Genomic DNA, 7,827 nt, shown 5'->3' on the forward strand with positions numbered 1-7,827 from the left:
GATCGGCCTAATTAAAATAGGCCAATTTGCCCCCAAGGGGTACAGAAATTGCCTAAAATAAATTTGCTTCTCCAGGGGAGAGACCCTTGCCTAACAGGTTGCTCCCCTTGCGTGAAACTAACCTAAAAAAAAAAAAAAAAGCCTTTCCTTTCTTTTGATGTCTCTGTCTGTCCCCTCCTACCGAGCGGAAGAGAAATGCTTAGCATTTCTCTTCCGCATTGCGCTTGAAGCTTGGGAGACGACCTCTGATGAGGTCAATACACGATTGTGTGCTGATGTTATCAGACGTCACAGAGGGAGATCGGGGGGTCAGTGTGGAAGGGGAAGTGATTCCCCTTCCATCCCTGACAGGGGGTGTGGGTGAAGGGCCCAGGGGAGAGCGCTAGCCGTGGCCGAGGGCGAGTCTAGCTCGTCCAAGGCACCAGAGGGGTTAAAGGAAATTGAAGGACGGAAATAATCACAGACAATCCTGGAGTAGAAGTCTCAACTGTCAGGGAGAGGGTCTGTGACCTTTACCATTAGGCCACAGGTGACTCCTTGATGGACTGTCTCCAGACATACCTATGACATGCAACCCATACATGTGAGAGGAAAGAAATTTGAATATTCCGTTACTAGGAAGGTTTTTCAGTGAAAACTCTAGTAAATAAACACACACACTGCCAAGTGATACTAGGATTTGAAACGTCAGCTTACCAAGTGACAGTAGAAGAACTTGACCATTAGGCTAGAAGTGACTCTGTTCTGCTTTGTATCCAAATGTAAATATAACATTTGCACCAAACATCTTCCTTGCCTTATTATTTGAAGTCATTGCATGGAGAGACCATTGGAATGTCAATCTCTATCTCTCGTCCATCGCTTTATGGGATGGAAGAGAGAGAGAGAGTGGCAGGACCATGGGGGCCTAGCCAGCTCCCCTCACCCAGAAGGAGCGGGCATTGCTCCCCCAAGCAGTAAGCAGCTTTTAAAAGCAGCTCCCTGCCTGCAGGAGCAATGTTTTCATCTATCTTCCCGCACGCATTGAATGTAGGGAAGACCAGTGAATTTATTTTTTTCTGACAGTGGGAGCTGTTTAACAGCACATGCTATCAGAAACCAGACTTGTTTTGCTTTCTCTTGGTGGTAGCTGTCAGCTCCCAACAAGCAAAAGCAAACAGCTATATCCTAGGGACGGGCACCCCTGGACAAAGCAGGAGCTGGCAGTGGGGGATGGCATTCCCCAGGGCCATTATTGGTTCCTTGAGGGAGGGCCAACTGGCCCTCTTCCATCAATCTATTTAACCCCAGGGAGGTGGAGGTCTTCAAAGATTGGGGGGCCCATGCTGCCCGCACATAATTGTACAAATACCCCGGTCAGTTGGTGGTCCCCAGGGCTGCAGGGGTGGCATGTGGACCCCTGGCACATAATTACTTAAATGCCCAAGGAAGGTGATGGTCCCTGGGGCTGCGCACCCCCGCGCATAATTGCTTAAATGACCCAGGGAGGTTGTGGTTCTGAGGGTTGTGAGGGGGCCGACCAGCCCCCGCACTCTGATTGATAAAAGCCCCGGGGAGGTGGTGGTCCCAGGGCTGCCAGGGCATGAGTCCCTCCCGCATTGAATTTCTTATTAGCCCAGGGAAGTGGAGTTCCACTGGTCTGGGCAGGGGGGGCAGGCAGCCTCCTCGCATCAAAATAGCAATGCTCGGGACTTGGCCCTCCCAGGGGCCTCAGAATAATCAAGCACGGACCGTGATACTTGTTTGTTTTTAAAGATTTTGCCAGATTTGTTTAATAAAAACGCTTTTTGGCTCTGGGGAGTCCCTTTGGGACCCCAGAACCAGAGCTAAGGGATCAGGTTTTCCCTACCCTGACCCCTTTTTCTTTTTTTTACTTTTTATGGTGGGACTCGGCTTCAGCTGAGTCCCAAGATGGTTGGCACCACTTCCTGGCTAAAGTGTTGACAGTCAATCAGAGCTCTGCATTTGCCATTCACAAACTCATAATCTTCACAAAGTCATTGCAACCTCAGATATACAAATTTGTTTTACCTTTAACATCTCAAAAAGTACTGAACGGATTTACACCACACAAGCAACAGCATAACGTGTGTACAGAATTCGCTTTCTGGCAAATTTGGTGTAATTTTGTCCAGTGGTTCAGGCTGTAGTTGTGTTTAAAGGTCCTATGGGAATTAACAAGGGAAATGCAACTTTTTTGATGACCCCTTTTTTCTCGGTCCACGCTTGACAGATCACCCTGAAACTTTCCGTGCACTGCAAGAATCATCAGCTCACTGTTTTGGGGAAAAGTTTGTGAAGATTCATTGAATGGTGCCAAAGATGTTAGCAAGTCAAAAAACACTTTTTCTATGGAAACATGGTCCTAACTATAACTGCCTAGTGTCGACCACCACTAGGTTTGACATATAGAAATATAATTGTTTTTAAACATTTGGCATAGTTTCTTTCTTTTTCTTTCAATACAAGCAGTAACTATAGCTCCATGCACTTCTTATACCCTTTTTATTATATTGGCTATGCCATCTGAAATTTTTGCATTTAGAACCCTTATGACATTGCAAATCATGTAGTTTGTGAGAACATAGTGCATGATAGAGTTGTGAGTTATAGTTAATGTAGTGTGGCTATCAACTTCAATACACTGTGTTTGGAGGTGTGTGAGTTTTAATAATATGAATGTGTTGCATAAATTATAAATCAAAGGTATAAGTAGAACTTTCACATTTCTAACTTTTGTGTAGTTTATGTTTGGTTTGTTGTATATGAACAATAAGTAAATGTATAGTAATTTGAAGGTGGTGTGTAAATCATAAATTTAAGGTACAACTATAACCTTAGAAATTGTAATGTTTGTAATGCTTAATTTAGATTTATATAGAAAAAATACATTTGTTTTCTCAACAATAACAAAGGTATAATCTTTGCTTATTTTCAAATGAATTTAAATGTTTTTTTAATAAAAATGTGTTTTGGGGCATAGAGTCCACTGTTGTCTTGTGGAGTGTTGTTGAGTGTTATGCAGAAGAGTAGAGGAGAGTGTCATACAGTGCAGGGTTGTAGAGTGGAGTAGAGTGGAATGGTATCGAGTAGCATAGTGGAGCTAAGTGGCATAGAGTGGAGTGGTGCATTGTAGAGTACAGTCTTGTTGAGTGCAGTAGAGTAAAGAGTCGTATCATAGGCTTGAGTAAACTGTGAGATATTGTTGTGGTATCATATACAGTGCAGTTTGGCGGTATGTTGTAGGGTGTTGGAAAGTCTTGTAATGTGGAGTACAGTTTTGTACAATGATGTGTAGGGGAATAGAGTAGATAAGAGGGTTGTATAGTGGCACAGCGTGCAGCAGAGTCTTTACACTGGAGTTGTATAGAGTGGAGTAGAGTGTTATAGAATGGAGCTGTATAGAGTAGAGTATTGTACAGCAGTATAGAATGGGGTAAACTGTTGTGCAGTAAAGTAGAATGAAGTGGACTCCAGTTTTCCGTGCCTTGTGCTCTCACAAATTAAATTATGGATTTGTGATAAGTGTTTTTGTAAATGCTATTATTTTAGGTAGTATAAATGATATAATTTAAAAGAATATAAGCAGTGCAGGGAGAAGGCACGGGTTATAACTAATGTAGTGTGGAAGGGATTCTTTACAACTTTTACTGTTCAGCCCACTCAACCCAACAGGAAACTGTAAAGTACAAAGTGTAAAAGCTATCTTTTTCTTACTGTGGCGTCAACCTCTCCCTTGCACCTTTTACATTTCTCCTCTTCATTCACTTCTTTATTTATTAATTGTTTTTTTCTGATCCTTTCCTAGTCATGTCCCTATTATTAAACCTTTGTATTATAGCTTCGAAATTTGGATTTTTTGAGTTTTAAAATATAGAAGTAAACCTTTCAAAGTGATAGTTTGGCGAGCATTATTTTTAGGTATGTTAGGTGCTCTTTTTTAAGCTGTGCAAATACTATAATTGCCTTTGTTTTTAGATAGAATCTGCCAAGGCTGACACTGAGGAGGCAGACCAGGCCAATATGCTATGCATGAGAAACAATAAGACCAAGCAGCTGATGGGATTAACCATAATTTAATTTCCCTGCTGCATTTGTTAAGGTATTCCTTCTTCACTTCTAAATATAGTTCCCAATTTAGTTTTTAATTATACACCTTCTTATGTCTCTCTGCCATTTAAATTAATGGGTAGAAGAGGTGTGCTGTCCAGTGATCATTGTCAGCCCATAAGTACCACTTCTTCTCACATCCTATTCCATTCTCCTTGGTACCACATTTATCATATAACATTTTTCTATGTTTCTTGCCATTTTATACCTTCTCTTACATAGGATTGTGTTCTACCTTAATTTAGCAATGTAACCTAATCTGTCCATAGCCAAACTAAAACAAGCTCAAGCCCATACCTATAGGATTTTAAATCACACTCAGTAGCTCCATAATCCAGGAATAATATATTTGCTATACTAGTAATTCATTAGGTGGGTGAGTGTTGTGGGGATATTTGGTCTAGAGTGGAACTCTAGAGTTGAGAAAGAGCCAGGCCACTGGATTTATTGTGATTATGTGTCAGTAGTTGTCCAAACATTATGCTGCCCATCCTGGTTAGATTAATTAGTGTTGCATGATATAAATGGTCATTGTGCAGTGCAAATTTGCTGTTCTGTTATTTTTCCATATATATATATATATATATATATATATATATATATATATATATAACTTTGCAGACACATGTTAAGTGTCTTATGAAAGTGTCAACTCATGAATTCACTTAGCATAAAGTGATTTGATATGCAGGTGGTTTGGGATTAATTAATGTCACATACTACAGATAGAATTATGTAAACAATATATAAAAATAAGGTCCCAGGGGCAGAAATTCACTGAAGAATATTGATTTTCAGTGGCCTTGGAGAACCAGCATTGATCTGTGCCTGTCTGACTAAACAAACATGTGCTTGGAGTGGGTACTATAATTGATGTTCCTTCCCAATTCAGACCATACTGTTATTCCTGGTAGATGGCCAGCCCCAGAATCGCAGGTCTAGAGGACAGGCACCAGTCAGAAATACCCACTCAGTTACACCTCCAGGAGATAGAGGCAATAACGGTAGCCGTCTGTTGACTGGTCATCTTGCAAGAGAAGGAGGTGGAGGCAGCAGCACAAGCTTACCTTAGTGGTCAGCTGGCTGCTTCCAGGAAAAGGAAACACCATCGCCAAGGACAGCCGAGCATGAAATCCCCCACAGCAGCCACCCAGCAAACCACAGCAGTCCTTCTTCCAGAGGTGCCCAGTGGCCTGGACAAAATAAAAGAGACCCAGAGAGACATTTTGAACAGAACAGCAATTTGGAGGGACATTTCCATTAAGGAGAGAGTCTGCCTGTTACATGTAGTCTAGATGAGAGCAGCTTCATTATTAAAAGAAATACATACAAAATGAATTCATGTCCAAAATTTACAATGCCTCTAAAAACTATATATTTAGTCCAAATATGGGCAAAATACTGAGCAAAACCAGAACCCATGACTACAAAGAATGCTAAAAACAGTTAAGACTGTATCACATAATAAAGTCAAATTTTAAAATGTTTCACAAATTATACATACATGATTAAAAGTAAGAAAAAGAAAAAAAAAAAAGAAGTAAAGATAACATAAATGTCCCATACCCTGTCAGGGTGATCCACAAAAGTCTCTAATTTAACCTATGCTTAACCCTCTGGTAGCTTGGCACAAAAGCAGTCACACTTAACTTAGAGACAATGTGTAAAGTATTTATGCAGAGTATAAAAAGCAATAAACTGAATCACAACACAACGAAAAAAAAAACACCAATTTGAGAAAAAAGAGTAGATTTTAATACATTATTTGACACCAAAATGACAAATACCTAATCAGTAGAATCTGAGTTATGAATTTTTACAGTTTAGGGTAAAAACTAGCACCTAGAAGATCAAAGTACCAATGCAGACGTCAAGTCATGCAAGACCAGACCAAAGTTGAAAAATATGGCTGACTGCATTGGAGCACACGTTGGATACAATGTTATCCTGTGAGATAGGCATGTCTGACAGTAGTGAAAAAGGAACGTTGGTGCTTTTTACTACTAGGACGTGTAAAACGTAAAAGTACATGTCCTACCTTTTAATTACAATGTACCACGCCCTATGTGTTACATAGAGCCTGCCTTAGGAGTGACATATGTAATAAAGGATGAGTTTAAGGCTTGACATATTGCCATGTTGAATTGGCAGTTTAGAGCTACATTCAGGTTGCAATGGCTGAGCTGTGACATGTTTTAAGGAGCTACCTAACTGGGTGGCACAATAGGTGCTGCAGGCCCATTTCTGACATGTTTTAGGGAGTGAGCCCAAGAACATTAGCACTGGTAGGTAGTAATAAAGTGCACAAGTCCTAAAGCCAACAAAAATTAATTCTGCAAAATAGAGGGTGAAAGCAAAAGGTTTGGTGGATCATCACCCTAAGGCTGACTGGTCTTAACAGCTGGCATTGCCTAACCCCTTTAGGACAGCTGCTTTTATGGGTGCAAGGTTTGGGCCTACAATAAACAAGAATAGCTCTTCTGTATATTTTTAATTTCAAGATCCCCTTACAAGAGGAAATCATTGGAATAACAGGTTATTTCTCGCTTCACACCAAATGTGTGAGTTGATCCACTCTGCAAGCGTATACCGCATGTATTTTTGATAAAGGGAATTATGCTGTTTTGGACTCTCCAGGCAGCCCAGTTCACACTCTCATAACTGGTGCTGGTGAGGAAGTACAAAGTGATTAAGTATACCTCTGGTAGTGAGTGTAAGTAACTGTCCTTATTCAAATAAAATATCCAGCAAGGAGTTTAGCATCAGGCTTTTGTGAGCTAATTCCTCACATTTCCCTAAATTATGGTATTTAATGGCAACATGATTTTTTATTTGTTTTGCATAATAGTCCTCCCCTACCCTAACTAAACATATAAACCTTTAACACAGTACTGGGAAATTAGGAGGGTGAAGGCAACAAGTTTTGGGGAGGACCACCCTAAGTCTGACTGGTCTAACAGCATACCAATAATTGATGTACATATCTCATACGGCATGAAGAAACAAGGAAATTACTATAATTTCTGGTTCCATGGACTTGATCATAGTCCATCAAATGATAGGGGTGGAGATCGGCATTGGTGTTGGGACAGGTGGAATGTAGATCAATATCTCACTTGAGATCTATATATGGGCTTTATTAATACTCACAGTGAACTTCTTTGATTTGACATTTGATGTTTGAGGTTCATTAACCCTCAGATTTGTGCCAGTTTATAGTTAATATCAGACTCCTGGTTGTTTTTTCTTTTATAGGCATTACGTTAAGGTATTTTGTATTGTGTACTCTCTTATATATAAAACACGTTGGCTGTTTGGATTTTTAATTGGAACTAAATAAACAAGATTGGTTCACTAAATCGAGAATGTTTTTCTCTGTACATTGTACTCAATGTATTTGACTAATATAGGATTCTGACTAGAGTGCTCCCTTATTGGGTTCTTTAAAATTCTATGAGTCAGCAACAGTATTGTGAGCAGCTAGTACTATTCTGGGTTGCACCTACTCGAAATGTGAGGAGAGGTTTGGATGTGTCTGTATTTCCTTTGCTCTACTGCTCTGTAAAGTGGGTTTGTTTACTCATGTATAACATTAATACATTTTCCTAAACTTATGACTTTTTAATAATATTACAGTTATTACCCCCTTGCTTTTCTCTTTTCTATACCATTCCTGTAAACCAGGATGCTCTCTACTGATCCACTGTCAGAGGCTGA

This window comes from Pleurodeles waltl, chromosome 5 (assembly GCF_031143425.1).
Source record: "Pleurodeles waltl isolate 20211129_DDA chromosome 5, aPleWal1.hap1.20221129, whole genome shotgun sequence".
Taxonomy (NCBI): domain Eukaryota; kingdom Metazoa; phylum Chordata; class Amphibia; order Caudata; family Salamandridae; genus Pleurodeles; species Pleurodeles waltl.